This window comes from Chamaea fasciata, unplaced genomic scaffold (assembly GCF_029207755.1).
Source record: "Chamaea fasciata isolate MVZ Bird 193981 ecotype frontalis unplaced genomic scaffold, bChaFas1.0.hap1 SCAF_39, whole genome shotgun sequence".
NCBI classification, from domain to species: Eukaryota; Metazoa; Chordata; class Aves; order Passeriformes; family Sylviidae; genus Chamaea; species Chamaea fasciata.
In genome coordinates, this window is record NW_027094124.1 from 2,169,544 (window position 1) to 2,187,022 (window position 17,479).

The window sequence follows — 17,479 nt, forward strand, 5'->3', positions numbered from 1 at the left end:
GGGATTCCAGCCGCCCCATCTTCAAAACCTTTCACTCCATCCTTGCTTTCCCCCCTGCAGAGCAGCACCCCTGGACAAGGACAGCAGATGGCACTGGCTCAGGGGACAGTGCCTGGGGCCACCGGCAGCTCCCAGCGCTCCAGGGACACCCGGGGCTGGAACTGCTGCTCCGCCCGGCCCGGCCGCCAGCTCGGACCCAGCACAGCGACAGGGGACACAGGGGGCACAGGGGGAGAAACAAGAGCTGAAACAGGCAGCTGAGCGGGGAAAGAGGTAAAAATGCAGCCTAGGCCTACACAAACATCAGTCTCTCCATCTGTATCAACTCACAGACCAAGGCAGAGCGTTTGCTTTGTGATGTCAGGGCACGGTTGCCACGTGGACGTGGTGACATCACAAGGTTGCCTTGCTGCATGGAAGGCCTCAGGGGTGTCAGAGCAGCTCTTGAGCTTGCTCAGTGCAGGAGCGTCTTGCAACTTGAGGCGACTGTCAGTGGGCACGTGAACACTGACAGGAGACTTGCTTTTTGATAGTGTTAGAGAACAGTTGGCAAACTTGCACAGCAGTTGCCACAATGATTGGGCAACTGGCTGCTGTAGTTTGCTCCGTTTATGGAGTTGGATATTCCACCTATTTCCTGACTCACCTGGCACGTAAGTAGAGGTTTTCCCTGGGTGTCACCTAACTTGCCTTTTGTATGTCTTCCTGCTCTTTCTTGGGCATTGAGTTGATTTGGAAACAGAAAGACCTTTTGGATGCCACTTGGGTAAAGGTGCTGTCAACACGTTCAGCTCAAAACGGGCTGTCTGTAGCCACGGCCGTGCGGGCAGCATTTGCAAGGGAACCTGCAGGGGTTGCGTTCCCTCCATGGGAGAGTCTGTGGCAGCAGAGTCTGTCATTTCCTCCATTTGCTGGGTCAAGCAGGACAACTCTGAAAATGTAGACTGGGAGGCCTTCTTGGAAGATCTTCTAAAAATGCTCTGGTTGTCTCCAGTTTTCTCAAAGCATCTGCTTAATTTTCCCTTGCCCACTGCAGGTCACCTGAGCCGGGTATTCAGAGGTGCTGATGCTGAGGTGAGTAAGAAAGGCACATTTGATGTTCCTGGTGTTTAAAATTGTGCAGCAAGCTGTGAGCTTGGCCTGTGGCAGTAGAGTGTAGAGGGCCAGCTGAGTAGGCTGCAAGAAAATCCATTTCCATGTCTACAGCAGCAAGAGCAAAGGCATCACCGGCTATTTCCTAATTTTCCATTCCAGAGCTTTAAAAGAACTAAAAGTCCAGTTTTGCTGAGAGAACGTTGCTTCCTGATAGTAGCCAGGGGGGAATATCTAATTCAGAGCAATTTGCCAAGTCCAGTTGAATCAGCCCATTAGAATTTAGTCTGAGGGACTTAGAATATCCTTGCTCTCCAAGTTGATGATTTGTGCTTAGTAGAGCTGGTTCTAGAGCTGAAGAGAAGGAAGGTTCTAAATGAGCCTGTATCTCACGCTCCTGTCTGTCCACAGATCACTGAAGGAAGAACAGACTCCCCTCCGGCTTCCTCTGCTCCTGGACAAGAAGCCAACGAGGAGCCAAATGACCACAGGGCTCCAGCTGTGGTCACACCACAGCCGCAACTTTCCAAGACGGTAAGTGCCACTTCTGGAGGGCGCTGTCTTTAGTGCGAGGCAGAGCTGCAAGTTTCTGAGCAGCCAGCTCTTGCTGTTGGTGGCTGAGGATGCCGAGTGCTGCAGTCCTGCCAGACCTAGCCATTCCCCTCAGCCAGTGACAGCTGGAAAATGGGCTTTGAGCTGCCATGTTTAGGCCCCAGCTTGCTGGGATTCTGATAGAGGCCAGCCTGGAGCAGGAAGGTTCCCTGTCTGCAGAGGAGGGAGCATGTCAAAGGCACTGCGCTCAGCCTTGGTGGATACGTAGGGGACGCTGTGGTCTGGGGACACCTGTCCCCCTCCACAGACTCGCCAAGTACCCACAGGCACAAAAAGTATTGATGTGACAACACAAGCTTTTTGGGGCGGTTTGTCCCCACGAGCTTCTTGGCTGTGCTTACCTGGGAGCATTTCAGAGACACACTGGGGACGTGGAGTTTCTGCTTCAAGTCAGGGATTTTGGTGCCTTGGTTGCCAGGTTGTTCTTTTGGTAAAATGGAAGCAGAGGTGGGCAGGGAAGCAGAAAGAAGTGGCTGAATTAATGTGAATTGTGGGCAGAAAGGTGAAAAAGCTGAGCCTGACAGCAGCTCCCAGTCACTGGCTGACAGCACCTTCCTAAGGGCTTGCATTTAAAATGGGATCTGGGGCTAATCTCTGCCAGCCACTTTTCTGACACAAACTCTTTTGTTGTCTCAGATCTCCACAGGCTCTTCTATTGAAGCTGCAGCAGCAGGAGCAGCAGTGTCACCTGAAGGGGCCTGGCCTGCCCCAGCTGAGCAGTGGAGCCTGGGCAGTTCCTTCATCTCCAGCACTGACAAAGCTGCTGCTCAGCAACAGGAGATGGAGTATGATGAGGATGACTTCCTGGGGTTCATGAGTACGTCTTGTGTCTTTCTTCTCTGAGGGACAGTGTATTGTGAGCACGTGTCAGCATAGCTGGACCCAATGATCCTCCTCATCTCAGTGCCCTTTGTGATTGTACAGCACAAGTCATTGAAGCTGCTTCTTGCCCAGAGCAGCTGCCCGTCCTGTGCCCTCAGATAAGACCTGGTGGGGCTGAGAAGAGAGCCCAGCTGACTCTCTGCCTCCCATCACCTGTTGGCACAAAAGGGCACTGACGTGCACCTGGGTGTGTCTGCTCTCCAAGCCAATCCTGCTGTGTCCTCAGTGGGGGCAGCAGCTTGGAAGGGGCTGGGTGTGGCCGTGCCTTCTTGCCATTGCTTGTCAGTGCTGGTGCCTGGGCTTTGGCAGCTTTGTGGCGGTGGCTGCCCTGGCCCTGAGGGCTGGTGTGAGCGCCGAGGCTGGAGCCTTCCTTAGCTGGGAGAGTGCCGCTGCCGGCCGGCCGCTGCAGCGCGGAGCTGCCCCGAGGCAGCAGCCCCTGCTCTGGGCCGGCTCCTGCACGGCCTGGGCTGGGCTCACAGAGGGTCAGCATCTCCTCTGGGCAGCTGTCCGTGTCCCGCCGGCACCTGAGGAGCACTGCTGTCCTTGCTGCCCTTGCCCGCTGCGGGAAGGTGGGCACGTGTGCGGGGCTGAGAGGGCGAGTGCAATGGCAGGGACTGATCCCTGCTGTCAGGGGGAGGAGAAGCAGTGTGGTTCTTCACGTGGGCCACGGGCAAGGGCGTCTTCCAGCTCAGCCTGCTCATCAAGGGTGAGGGTCCTGCTGCTGAAGGCCCCTTGGGGTTGGTTAGAGCATGAGCTGCTTGGGTTTACAAAGGGAAAGGCATTCCTTTGGGAAACTGCTGCAAGGTGGGGAAGATGCCCTCCTCTCCTGGGAATGCATCTCCCTGTGCTTTGTTTTCTGCCAAGGCATCTCTTCAAAGGACTGTAGAAAATCATTCTCTGTGCTGACCTGCTTGTACTGCAGAGCTGCCTGTCTTGTTGCAATTGTTGTTGTTGTTGTTGTTGTTACCCAGCTGGCCACAAAGGACTCAGAAGGCCAGACTGTAGAGCCCCAGCAGGGCTGCCTTTTGTATCTCTTGGATAGTGGGATGTCTGCTTTCAAGTGAGCATTTTGCATTTTGTTTCCCTCAGGGCAAATGGTGAGCACAGAAAATCCCCGGAGGAAATACACCGAAAAGGAAATTGTTGGCAGAGGGTGAGTCCAACCACAGTTGCTTCTACACAGTCATGGGGCAGCTGATTTGCTGCTGGAATATCTGTCAAGTGTGAAGTCAGGCAAGCTGCAAACATATTCAGACACGCGGGTTAGTCTGCCCCATCTCTCAGTACCGGCCAGAATTTGGAAGTGTGGTCAGAAGGCATTATCAAAGACACTTCTATTTCATTGCCAGAAACAGCAACCTACCCCCTATCATAGCAGTCAGATAACACTTCTCAGGAGCATTTCTTCCCAAGAGTTTGCTGAAGGAAATAGTCTGTGGTGAGGATAAAAACCGCCCAGTTTAGAAACTGAAATCCACGATGAAAGAATCACCTGGCCTTTGGAGCTGAGGCACTAAACCCCAATGCTTCAGAAACAGGCCCAGTGCCCATGCACTGGAGAGGAACATGCATCATCTGCCTTCTGGCAGTGCCCTCCTGCATGCTGCAGGTTGGAGGCATTTCCAGCAGACATCTCCTGTCTGGGCTGGCTTTCACTCCAAGGTCTAAATGGCTTCTCCTTTCTTTGCTGCTGTTTTGTTTCTAGGGCTTTTGGAGAGGTTTGCAGAGCCATCGACACTGCCACAGGCGGAGAGGTAAATGTCAAGAGCCCCTGCAGATTCTGCTGCTCTCCAGGGCTTTCCTGTCTCGTGTCAGCTGCGGCTGCAGCTGTGGCTAGAGCTGTGCTGCAAAGGCACAAGAAGCACAGACTGGTGCCAGCCTGCCAACTGCATTTGGGGCAGTCTTTGTCCTGCTCAGCTGCCAGAAGGAAGGCAAGGAGGGCAGCGGTTCCTTTCAGAGAAGGATGCTCTCCCTGGCTCTCAGATGCTCCAACAAAGGAGCATCTCACTGCTCTCTGGGGCTACGGCTTCAGAGTCCTGAATTCTCATTTCTGGCTGCCAGCAAATACATCTGAATGTTCCTGGCAGTTCCTTAGCCACCTGCAGTGCTGCACTTGGGAACTGCACGTAGGGAGAGATCTGCAAGGTGTCCCTAAAAGCCCTAAGCCCTGCCTATAGCCCGAGATGTATCCACAGAGTACCAAGTCACGCATTACTTCTTCTCAAGTACAGACAGACAGAGAGTGTGCTCAGAGCTTTGGGGGGGTGAGAGTTGACACACCATTGCTAACAAGTGGACAAGGCAAAATGTGGTCAGTGGCCACGTGTCCTGGATCTGGCCCCCAAAGGAGCAGAGAAATGGGCTGTAGGAATGTCACTTCCTAATTACTCCTTTGTCTAATTACAAGGCACTTTGGCACGGCTTGGCGGTGTCATTGCAAAATCTCTCTCCCCATGTGTGTTTTGGTCTCATTCCTCCAACTTCTAAAGTTACTGATTTTCAATGTCATTCTAGGTGGCTATCAAGAAAATCTATCTTCGGGGACCGAGCGAGATGGAGGATATTGTTACTGAAATCACGGTCATGAAGAGGAATATGAGTCCCCATCTTGTCCATTATTTAGACGGGTGAGTGGTCATGGTCTCATCCCATGAAGGTTTGTTTACATAGTAAAAGTATGCAAGGTTAAAACCCCACTTTGGACACTAGCAGAAAAGAAAGCTGTTAATTATTGCTTCATTATTATTTCTCTACTCATCTCCAATGGATGGGAAGAGAGTGCAGTTTATCTCCGTGAGTCATCCCTGGCTTTCCAACACATAGTTGAAAAATTGTTCAAAAACCTGCATCAACTCTACCATAAGAAGTCAGTACCCTGTAAGTTGGCTGCCTCCATGTTGTCTCAGGATGGATTTTTTAAGGTTTCTTCAATGCTGATGAAGCATGCTAGGGAGGATTTCCCTTGGATTGTTGCCCCTCTTTTCCAGGGCTGGCCATGCCAGGAACACTAGGTGCTTCTTTCCAGAAATACCACGCGGGACAGGTTTTTCATCTTGGCTGTTACTAAACTGCACTTTTTGATTGCTGGCCATCAGAGACATCTCCTTTTGACAGATGTGCTGTTCTCCTTGAGACTGCACAGACTGCAAACAACCCACAGCCCGGAGGGAATGTCTTTAATTCTTTTAATTCTGTCCTTGTCACAAAGCGACCCGGAAACAAGAATCAAGCAAAGGAGCCAACGAATGCATGTTCATCTGCATGGCCTTGTTCCCTTCTTTCAGCTACCTTGTGCATGAAGAACTGTGGCTGGTGATGGAGTACATGGATGGAGGCAGTCTTTACGACACAATCCAAAAGACTCGCCTGACAGAAGACGAGATTGCCATCATCAGTCGGGAGGTCAGTCGGGGATCCCAGCTGTGCTTCCCAGAGCTTGGGCAGGATTGTCTGGGAAAGGGGCTCAGAGCAGGAGCGATTCCGTGAGCCAGGCTTTGTTTCTGTGTGGCTGATATGCTCTGGGCAAGCAAGAGCCTCTCAAATGAACTGCCTGCCAGTGCCCCTGCACTCACTGGACTCTGTTCTTGTCCTCTTGTCTCCTGCTGTTGCATTCTCACTTTGGCTCTTGTATTTGCTCTTCTCCATCTTGCCTCTCTAAACTTTGGTCTGTTGGCACTGCATTCCTTGCCTGTAAAAGCAAAGGTGGTGATGGTGGGAGCATTTGAAAGGAACAGCAAAGAAGAAAGAGAGACTCATTTCTCTGAGTCCTCAGCTGGAAAGGTTAGCAGTGCAGCCAGAGTGCTGTGTGCTTCTGAGCACATCCACTGCAGCAGCAGTCATCCTGGCTGGTTTGCAGGGCAGAGTCTACACCAGCAGTTGCTGTTGCTCTTTGGCAAGCTGACATGCCTTTCTTTAGAAAGGTGCTGCTCAGCCTGTGTTGGAGCAGCGAGCTCTTCCCCTCAGTGGCACTGTGTTCTGCCATTACTCCTCATTCCCCTGCAGAGGGAATCTTGGAGAGCTGTTTCCTTTCTTGTGTGATGAAATCACATCACTGATATTTGCCCTCCTGTTTCTGGTTTCTCTCTCAGTGCCTGCAAGGACTGCATTTTCTCCACGCCAACCATGTGATGCACAGAGATTTGAAAAGCCTCAACATCCTTCTCAAAACGGATGGCTCTGTCAAGCTGGGTCAGTATATTCTTGGGCAGGTGCAGCGTTCCAGGGATATGTGGGCTGTGGGGCTGCTTTTGAGTGAGTGCCAGCCCCCCAAAATGGCGCTGGTGGCAGTGCAGGGAGCCTGTTGTGAGCTGACCACGCGGTTGCAACGTGCACAGACCTATGGCAAGGCTCGAGCAGTCCACAGTGGCATTGCTCTGTGCGTGTCCCTTCCAGAGGGAGGGAGCTACATGTCTAAAGTTTGAAAAGCCCCTGCTGGAGGCAGTGTAAAAAATGTGGGGATTTCTGAAGCAGCCAGCACCATATTTCCTTGGCTAAAGTCCTGAGGAAACAAGGCAGGGACGGTTGTCCAGGAGATTCAAGAGCACATTCTCAAACTTCTACCGGGAAATTCTTTTGCGTGCTTTCCTAATTGCACAGGATTCAAATAAAAACGGTCTTTTGCTCTCTCCCCAGCTGATTTTGGCCTCTCTGCTCAACTCACCCCTGAGCAGAGTAGACGGAGATCGGTGGTCGGGACTCTTCAGTGGATGGCACCTGAAGTGAACGGTGAACCCTATGGCCCCAAAGTGGACATATGGTCTTTGGGAATCGTGGTCATTGAAATGGTGGAAGGAGAAGCTCCTGACTGGGAGGAAAATTCTGCCATGGTAAGGTGTAAATACTCTCTGATCCCGCTGTCTTTCTCCCCCATCCCACTTTGTGTGTGCCACTGGACAAAATGCCATTGCCATCCGCTGGAACTACTTCCACCACAGTCCCTTTCTGAAAATGTCCCGGCAGCACATCAGCATCTGCTGGGGTTTTGGTTGCATCCGTGGGGGAACTCAAGCCTTAGCCCAGGCAAACAATCTCCCTTCTCAGGCAACACTGGGCTTTGGCTTAGAAGTCGTTCCAGCTCTTTTGGCTTTGTAGACAGCCCTAATAGCAGCAAACAAGCATCTTAGAAGTGGTGTTATCTTTCCTGAAATGAAGGAAAGTAACCCAAACCCGAGGATGTTTATAAAACAGTGGTTTGGAGAGAAGAAGTGCACCCCCATTCTTCTCACAAGGAAATTTGCCTGAAACCTTAACAAGAGGGTGTGAAGGCCACAGAGTCTCTTGTGCTTCTTGTGCGGTGCTGCTGAAACACTCAGTGACCGTCTTTCTTTCCTAACCCAAGCCGTCACCTCCATGTCACTAAGATGAAGCCTGGCCATGTGGAGAGCCGGCCAAACCCACCCCTTTGTTTCCAGGCACTTTCTAGGATGGCCATGCCATTAATGCATTGACTTGAGTGTCCAAATGAGCAGAGGGCTACCACATGGATGGCGTTTCTCCCTCTTCTGCTTTGACCACCAAAATTTTCCTTTTGCTGCCTAAGGGAAGCTGAAATTTGCAGTCTGATGAGAGACGGAGGTGCAGGTGTTTCCTGTGTGCCCAAAGAGGCATTTTCGTCCCAAGACATTTGTGCATGCATCTTCATGTGTCTGTGTGGAAGATGAGATTCCAAATGTTTGTTTCCTTACCTGAGGAATAACTGAGGGATTTCCTTTCTTTGCTTGCAATTCCCATTGTTTTCAAGAACCAAGGAAAAAGCCTGATGACTTTGGTTTGATGGCAGCTGTGCTTAAGGGACCAACAAGCGCTGCAGAGATGCTTTTCATGTAATTATCTTTGGAAATAGTAGAGTGAATTAGTAGAGCAAAGTGCCTCTTCCAAATAGCCTGTCAAGCTGCTCAGGTGAACCCTCAGAGAAGGAAACCTGCTTTTGCTGCTATTGTTTCCACTAACAAGGCCAGTCAATGAAATCAACTGCCAAGGCAAGAGCTGCTGGATGCTGGAAAAGCTGTGGTTGCATTGGGCTTTGGGTGTTTTGTTGGTCCAGGAAAGTCATCTATGCCTCTGTGCCACGGCAGAAAGTGCCACTGCAGAGTGCACCTGAAACAATGGGATCTGGGAGAGCAGTTCCAGACGTGAAAGAAGCGGGTGAGAAACTCGTGTTTCCTTTCTCTTCAGGCTCAACTCCTGAAAGCCACCAAAGGGATCCCAAAGCTGCAGCAGCCCAAGCTCCGCTCCCCTTTTCTGCGTGACTTCCTGAGCTGCTGCCTGCAGAGAGACGAGGCGTGGCGCTGGTCTGCCAAGGAGCTGCTGCAGGTAAAATGCCAAGGGGCTGCAGGGGAAACAGTGTCCCAGGGACGGGCTCCTCCTGCACTGAAGTGCAAGGCATCAGGGGAGCCTCCTCCTCCTCACCTCCACTCTTGGTGCTGTTCAAATGAGAACAGTCAGGAATCCTAGACTGGGCTGGGCTGGCAAGGGCCTGTAAGGGTCATCTGCTCCAAGTGCCCTGCAATATGACCAGGGACCTCTTTCAAGAGATCAGGATGCTCAGACCGGAGATATTTCCAGGCCTGGGGCACATAGCAGCTCTTGCAGCAAGCTGTGCCAATGTGGCCCCACTGTTGCTCCTTAGACGTACTCTGATTCAATCTCCTTTTCCTTTGAAAAATATTGCCCTGCCTTTGAGGCTCTTAGCTTGCAAAGTAATGGTTCATTCTTGTTTTTTTTTTTTTTTTCTTTGTGCAGCATCCATTTGTAACATCAGCCAAGCCTGTGTCCAGCCTGGTGCCACTGATCACTTCAGTGAAAGAGTGGAAGGAGGAGACAGGAATCAGACAACTGTTTTCTCCAACACCAGTATAGAGAAGGATTGTAGAATAGGACTGTAGAGTAGGATTGCAGCTAGGACAGTGGAGTAGGATAGTAGCATAGGATTGGAAATAAAGTTTGTGAAACCTCAACTCCTTTCAAAGATTCCCCTCCTTCTGAGCCTCTGAGAAAGCTCAACATTTTCTTCTGAAGTGTCAGTTTTTTCTTAGAGGTGGAGAGTGACATTGATGGCTTCTTTGGTACGGTTGGAAAGTGGGGAAGGCTCTCCCGAGGGGAAGCGTGGCCGTGCTGGGCACAGCACAGACCGGTGGCATCGGCCGTCCGGAGCGTGCACAGGAGCAGAGAAAGGCAAACCACAGGCGAGGGCTGCAGGCCTGGCTGAGGATTGCCACCCTTGTGCCGGCTGCCCTCTAACTCCTGGCCAAGGTGAGCAGTGTGTGCAGCGCTCTGGGCACAGGGGAGGGAGCCGGGCTGCTCCGCAGGCTCCGGCACAGGGCAGCCTCCTTCAGGCACGGCGCTTCTGCTGGGGGAAGCGAGGCCAGCGGCAGGCAGGGACAGCTTGTCAGCTCACATCTGCAGGAGCCGGGGCCTCACACGGCTCTGGGAGGAAGCGCCTGCAGTGCTGGAGTTGTGCACTGAGCCAGAGCAAAAGAGTGAAATGCAGAGTGTTCTGCAGAAATATTCCGGGGCGCCAGGCCAGCCTGCTTTGAGCTCTCTGGCACACAGCAAGCACTGTGCAATGCAGCCCTGAGCTGCTGGGAGATAGAGAGGTGTTAGAGAGGAGCCAACTGTCAGATGAAATTTAATGGGGTGACAACGTCATCAAAGCCAAAGAGAACTGTTTCTTAGGAAGGATTCACCTGAGCTGGGTGTGTATCTCCCTCTCCCAAGAGCCAAACACACACACAACACACACAGAAAATGCTGCTTTTTATTGCCTTTCCCAGCCCAGGGTGAACCGTGTCCCCTTTCCCTTTGGCCGGGAAATAGGAAACTTGTATTCTGTCCCCACCGCCTCCTTTTCTGTCCCCTCCCCTCTTCTCCTACTTCCCTTTTAGTTTGGTCTTCACGCTGGCCCCTCTCCCAGCTCACAGCAACACCCAACGAATTAACTAGAACAAATCCAAACCCTTATTAACAACACCTAGAACCAACCACTTTCCTTCTTTCTTCTAATAACCCTTCAGCTGAAGCAAAATATTACCTCCTATCTCACAGAGGGAATCGGGCAGGAGCCTGAGGCTTGTGCTTGAGCAGTGAACTGATTTGGGAGTAGAAAGGTTTCAGTAGGCAATTTGTGTTTTTCTTTTTGAATTGCTGAAGGAAAGACACAATGTGGCTTCAATCAGGAAAAACTTTTTCAAGGTGCATTGAGGAAATGCTTGTGAGCAATGCCCAGAGAAAGAAAGTGTTGAGAAAATGTTGAACTGTAAAAAATCATGGATTCCCTTCCCATTAACAGTGTTGAACCCTCTATTCCCCCAGTGCAGTGATTGATGTGTGCAAGTGGCTTCCTTAGCCTTGAGAATAGAGTAGTCTTCCTAAGAAGGTAGCTGGAATGCATTCAGGGGGAAAAGAGTGGTTGTGGGAGGCTCTTGAGCATCAGAGGAGAATTGCAGGAATGGGATGTTCCCCAAATGACCAGCCGAGACTCTCAAGAGAGCCCTACTCTCCTGTCAGTAACTTCTGAGAAGTGATTTAAATATGTCAACTAATTTGAGGGAATGTTTAGCCTGTGAGTTTCAGCAAAGTAATGAGTAGGTCTTATTTCCATGGTTACAAATGAGTAGGTGGGATTTCTGGCTGAGCACATGTTAGGAAAGTGATTCCCCACGCACCCAGCACTGAAATAAAGTCATCTATTGACAGGTGAAAATGAAACCTTTTCCAGCTGTTCCCCTCGGGTTTACCTTTCTGGGGGCCAAAGCTCTGTGCTGCAGGTGGCCCGGGTGTGTGCAGAGCAATGCAGCCTCCACAAAGCCCTTGGTTTCCCCACAAGTCGTCATGATTTGTTGCCAGGTGTGCCCAGCTGTGGCAGGAGAAAGAGCCCGCAGTGCAGTGGGCGCCGTGCCCTGCCCGGCCAGGGCTCTCTGGCACAGAGGAGCAGCAGCAGCACCTTTCAACCCACTCCTGCCCTGGCCTCACCTGGGACACAGAAGCCTCTGGAAATCAGCACCACCTGGCCCCTTCCCAGCTTGGAGCAGCTCCTGCTGGTGGGCACATCCTGCACTTCTACTGCTTCCAAACAGGAATCAAGGCACAGGGGGAGAAGGACATACAGAGAAGCCCTGGGCTAGTGCAATAAATGGGCAAATGCATGGGGGAATGTGTTAGGAATCATTTCAGCTGTCATGCCAATCCTGCCTTCTCTCCTTTTCTCCCTTCACATTTCCTGTTCTTTTCCCTCTCACATTTCCACCCCTTCCCCCTCTCGAGTCTCACAGTTTTCCTCTCATGTTTGCCTCCCAAGTTTTACTCATTTTCCCCACCCTTTTCAGCTCCCTTTCCTCACGCTTTGCCTCTCACATTTCCCCAACTTCCCGCTTTTTCCTGCTTTTTTGTTCTCCCACGATTCTCACAATTTTCCCCTCACTTATCCTGCCCTTTTCTCCCCTCATGCTTTTCTCCTTTCCTCAGTCATTTTTCTCCAAGTTATCTCCTCATGTTTCTCACTTTTGCCCTCATGTTTCCCAGGCTTTCCCTCTTACATTTCTCCCACTTTTCCCCTCACGTTTATCATTCTTTCCCCCTCATGTTGCTTCTACTTTTCCTCTAGCATTTTCTGCCCTTTTTTCACTCCTGTTTTCTGCCACTTTTCCCATCCAACTTCCCACCCTTTTTTCCCCCCTAATGTTTCCTGCCTTTTTCTGCCCTCTGGTTTCTCCCTCTTTTCCCCTCAGGATTCTCACAATGTTCCCCTCACATTTGCTGCCTGTTTCTCTCTCTCTGCCAGTAATTTTCTTCCTCTCTTCCCCTCACATTTCCCTCCATTTTTTCCTCTATGTTTTTCAGCCTTCCCTGATCATGTTTCTTAGAATTTTCCCATCATATTTCCCGCCTTTTCCTCCTCTCACCTTCCTCTCCTACTTTCACTCACGTCTTCACCATTTTCCCCTCAGTTTTCTCAGCCTTTCCCACTCAGGTTTCCTTCCCTTTTTTCCCTCACACTTCCCTCCTTTTTCCTCTCCCATTTCTCACACTTGTCACCTCATGTTTTCTGCCTTTTTTCCCCTCACATTTCTTAACCCACTGCTTCCTGTCAGTGACTCTTCCTCTTCAGTAGTTGATGAGCTTCTTTTCTTCTTTCCTGCAATCCCCTCCTCCAAAGAATGGGTGCCAGAGCAGCGCTCCAAGAAGTCCCTGCCCGTGTGTCTGCTGAACAGAATGGCTGTGCTCGACTTGAACAATCTCGTGAAGAACAACCTAAACTGCAGTGGACTTTCAATTCCCTCTAGTCTTCATAGTGTTCTAAAGAAATAGGTACCCTGAGGGATACACGTCGCAGGTGCGCAGCCGCTGCACCATCCGCCTCAAGCAGATCCCATCTCCGTTTTCATCACCTCACAGTGACTGTGACTCCTGCCTGGACGAAACCACTTGTGATGCTGCTTGATGCTAATTGGAGTCCATGTGCACAAGGAGTGCTTTTAGCCCTCTTTCAAAAAAAAAAAAAGAAAAAAAATTTTTTATTTTAAAACGTTCAATGCCTGGAGTTTCGTATTTTCACCTATTTGAATTGCCTTGACATCAAAGTACTGCCAGTTGGCGTTCCAAACTGGCTGGTCTATGTTTGTGTGCACAGAGCAAAGGTGCCAGACCGTGTCCTTTTCCCGGGTGTCCGTTAATGTCCATTTCAACAGGCACTGAAGGGGGGCTCTGCCTGCCCCACACAGGATGGCAGCCAGAGGGCTGAGGCTGCGCCTCCTAGTGAGATCAGCCGCCCTGGCAGCCCAGCCCCAGCCGCCATCTTGTGTGTGGCTCTCCAGCCCTGGCCGCCATCTTGTGTGTGGCTCCCTCAGCCCTGGCCGCCATCTTTTGCACTGACCTAGTCCAGCTCTTAAGCGAATGTGTTGCTGTTTTGTCGGCAGTCAGGGTCCGCCCCAAAGACACCAACACCGGCAGGACAGGCTACAGGGAATGGCACGGGTTTGGCTCAAAGCAGCCAGCCCTGACTTGTCACTGTCCTTTATCCATGAACACGTCCCCATATGCAGCCACAGCAAATGTCCAACAGCAGCTCCATCAGCCACTTCCTCCCGCTGGCGTTGGCAGACACGCGGCAGCTGCAGCTCCTGCGCTTCTGCCTCTTCCTGGGCATCTCCCTGGCTGCCCTCCTGGGCCACGGCCTCGTCACCAGCGCCGTAGCCTGCGGCCACCACCTGCACAGCCCCATGTTCTTCTTCCTGCTCAACCTGGCCCTCAGCGACCTGGGCTCCATCTGCACCACTGTCCCCAAAGCCATGCACAATTCCCTCTGGGACACCAGGACCATCTCCTACGCAGGATGTGCTGCACTGCGGAGGATTTCGGCGAGGGAAGAATGCAATCAATCAATATGATTGGTAAAGCATTGTTCAACTTTATTGCTCATAACATCCGTTCTTATACTTTTGCCCCAAGCATTCAGCATACTTGTCAAATTATAATTGGTTAGCATACACTACTCATCTATACTTGATTGGCTATATCAAGCGTGAGAAGGTTCCTCCTCTTGGCATGCTGAAAACTTTGTATACGTGCTTACTGCTACGCTCTATTAAGCACAAGTTCTTTTATCTTTGGCCTGTATCCGTGCTTACTGCTGTCCCAAGGACAGCTTATCTTAGCAGCGCGTAGGCTGCCAGCACTTGGTATCGGGCCATGAGGCCTCTAATGATCCGTGGCCTTGCTCTGCTAACCATTCTTCAACAATTCCCTCTTTTTTATTTTGTGTAGCAAACGCAGCGTGTCGAGTAGTTACTGTTTCTGCTATGCGATACATCATCTGTTGCAAGCAGCAAAAAAAGCAAGATACAAAAAGTACAAGCAGTATAATAACAATCACAATATTGATTACATGTTGCAGTAGGGAGGTTATCCAAGGCCCTAGCCCGAAAGATCATAGCCAATCTGTTAAAGCCAAGCCTGTGTCTTGCTGCAAATGACTAGTGAGTTCTTACAACTTAGCTATTTGGGTATGAATTGTCATGGAGTGATCTCTCTGTACTACCTTGTCAAACTGCCAGAGCAGTTGTAGGTTTTCTCTTGCCCTTAAGTCTTCAATTAAGTGTACCCCCTCTAACCCTGGCTGTCCAGTATCGATGTCGCTCTTGCAGGGTCATTAGCAGGACGGATCCATTTACTAGGTATCCATTGGGGCCCTGTGGGGGTAAGAACACAAACATAACCTCTACCCATGTACTGAACCTCTGCGGGACCTTCCCATACTCCAGTTTTGGGATCTCGGTACATGACTTTAAACAATGGCTTAGTTGCTTCCTCCTTTACTCCGCCTGAGTGGATGACCGCAGGGGGCTCCGAGTGGTCCCCCATTACACACAGATAGTTTAATACAAATAGTGTTTTTGATAGCATGGTCTGCACATCCACCTCCTCCTTATATTTTAACAGATAATCCTTGAGTGTTTGGTGGGCTCGCTCCACAATCGCCTGACCTGTTGGTGAATGTGGGATACCTGTGATGTGTGTCACACCCCACTTCTGTAAGAACCTTTGGATCCTGCTGCTCACATATGCAGGGCCATTATCTGTCTTAATCTGTTCTGGCACCCCCATCACCGCAAAGCAAGTAGTTAGGTGTCGTACCACGTGGAGAGCTTTCTCTCCCGGCTGCGCTGAAGCCCAAATAAATTTACTGAAAGTATCAATTGTAACATGCACATATTTCAATCTACCAAAGGAGGATACGTGAGTTACATCCATTTGCCAGATCTGATTGGGTCCAAGGCCCCGTGGGTTTACTCCCATCCCTAGTCCAGGCCCATGCTGACTACAGAGAGGACAGGATCTGACAATACCACGGGCATCATTCAGAGATATGCGAAACTGTTTCTTTAGGCCTCGCGCATTCTGGTGAAAAGTCTCATGAGCAATACGTGCCTGCTGAAATCCGTCTTGTGGTACTGCAACAGAAACCAACTGATCAGCTATGGCATTACCCTGACCCAAACCTTCTGACCATTTGTGGCTTCGAATATGCAAAATCGCAAAAGGAGCTGAGCGCAGCCGAACAGCTTGCCTCAGCTGCCTCAAAAGTTCCCATAACCTGTCATTCTTTATATCCTTTATCAATGCATCCTCAATCCGCAGCACCACCCCTACTACGTATCATGAGTCTGTGACAATATTTACACCCTGATCAGGCCAATTCATAATGATCCAAAGGACAGCCCTTAATTCTAGAATCTGCAATGAGTCCTCAGTAGTCGAGTCCACGTGCCCTCCTCCATCCATCCAGATCAAGGCAGAGCGTTTGCTTTGTGATGTCAGGGCACGGTTGTCACGTGGTCGTGGTGACATCACAAGGTTGCCTTGGTGCACGGAAGGCCTCAGGGGTGTCAGAGCAGCTCTTGGCCTTGCTCAGTGCAGGAACTTGGTCCTGTGCTTGAGGCTTTTGTCAGGGGGCAGCTGCTGACTGACAGGAGACTTCTTTTAGCTAGCGTTAGAGCGCAGTCTGCAAACTTGCACAGCAGTTGCCACAATGATTGGGCAACTCGCCGCTGCAGTTTTCACTGTTTATGGAGTTGCCTATTCCTGCTATTTCCTAACTAACCTGGCAGGTAAGTAGAGGTTTTCCCTGAGTGTCACCTAACCTGGTTTTTGTGTCTTCCTGCTCTTTCTTAGTGACTGAGTTCATTTGGAAACAGAAAGGCCATCCAGATGCCGCTTGGGTAAAGCTCCTGTCAACATGTTCAGCTCCAAAGGGGGTGTGTGTAGCCACGGCCGTGCGGGCAGCATTTGCAAGGGAGCCTGCAGGGGTTGCGTTCCCTCTGTTGGAGAGTCTGTGGCAGCAGAGTTTGCCAATTCCTCCCTTGCTGGGTCAAGCAGGACAACTTTGAAAATGTAGACTGGGAGGCCTTGGAAGGTCTTCTAAAAATGCTCTGGTTGTCTCCAGTTTTCTCAAAGCATCTGCTTCATTTTCCCTTGCCCACTGCAGGTCACCTGAGCCGGGTATTCAGAGGTGCTGATCCCAAGGTGAGTAAGGAAAGAACATTTGATGTTCTTGGCGTTTAAGAATTGTGCAGCAAGCTGTGAGCTTGGCCTGTGGCAGTAGAATGTAGAGGGCCAGCTGAGTAGGCTGCAAGAAAATCCATTTCCATGTCTACAGCAGCAAGAGCAAAGGCATCACTGCCTATTTCCTAATTTTCCATTTCAGAGCTTTAAAAGAACTAAAAGATAAGTTTTGCAGAGAGAATGTGCTTCCTGATAGTAGTCAGGGGGGAATATGTAATTTGGAGCAATTTGCAGTGTCCAGTTGAATCAGCCCATTAGAATTTAGTCTGAGGGACTTAGAATCCCCTTGCTCTGCAAGTTGATGATTTGTGCTTAGTAGAGCTGGTTCTAGAGCTGAAGAGAAAGAAGGTTCTAAATGATAGGTCATGGCCTGTGTCTAACGCTCCTGTCTGTCCACAGATCCCAGAACCAAGAGCAGACTCTCCTCTGGCTTCCTCTGCTCCTGGACGAGAAGGCAAAGAGGAGCCAAATGACCACAAGGCTCCAGCTGTGGTCACACCACAGCCGCAACTTTCCAAGACGGTAAGTGCCACTTCTGGAGGGCGCTGTCTTTAGTGCGAGGCAGAGCTGCAAGTTTCTGAGCAGCCAGCTCTTGCTGTTGGTGGCTGAGGATGCCGAGTGCTGCAGTCCTGCCAGACCTAGCCATTCCCCTCAGCCAGTGACAGCTGGAAAATGGGCTTTGAGCTGCCATGTTTAGGCCCCAGCTTGCTGGGATTCTGATAGAGGCCAGCCTGGAGCAGGAAGGCTCCCTGTCTGCAGAGGAGGGAGCATGTCAAAGGCACTGTGCTCAGCCTTGGTGGATACGTAGGGGACGCTGTGGTCTGGGGACACCTGT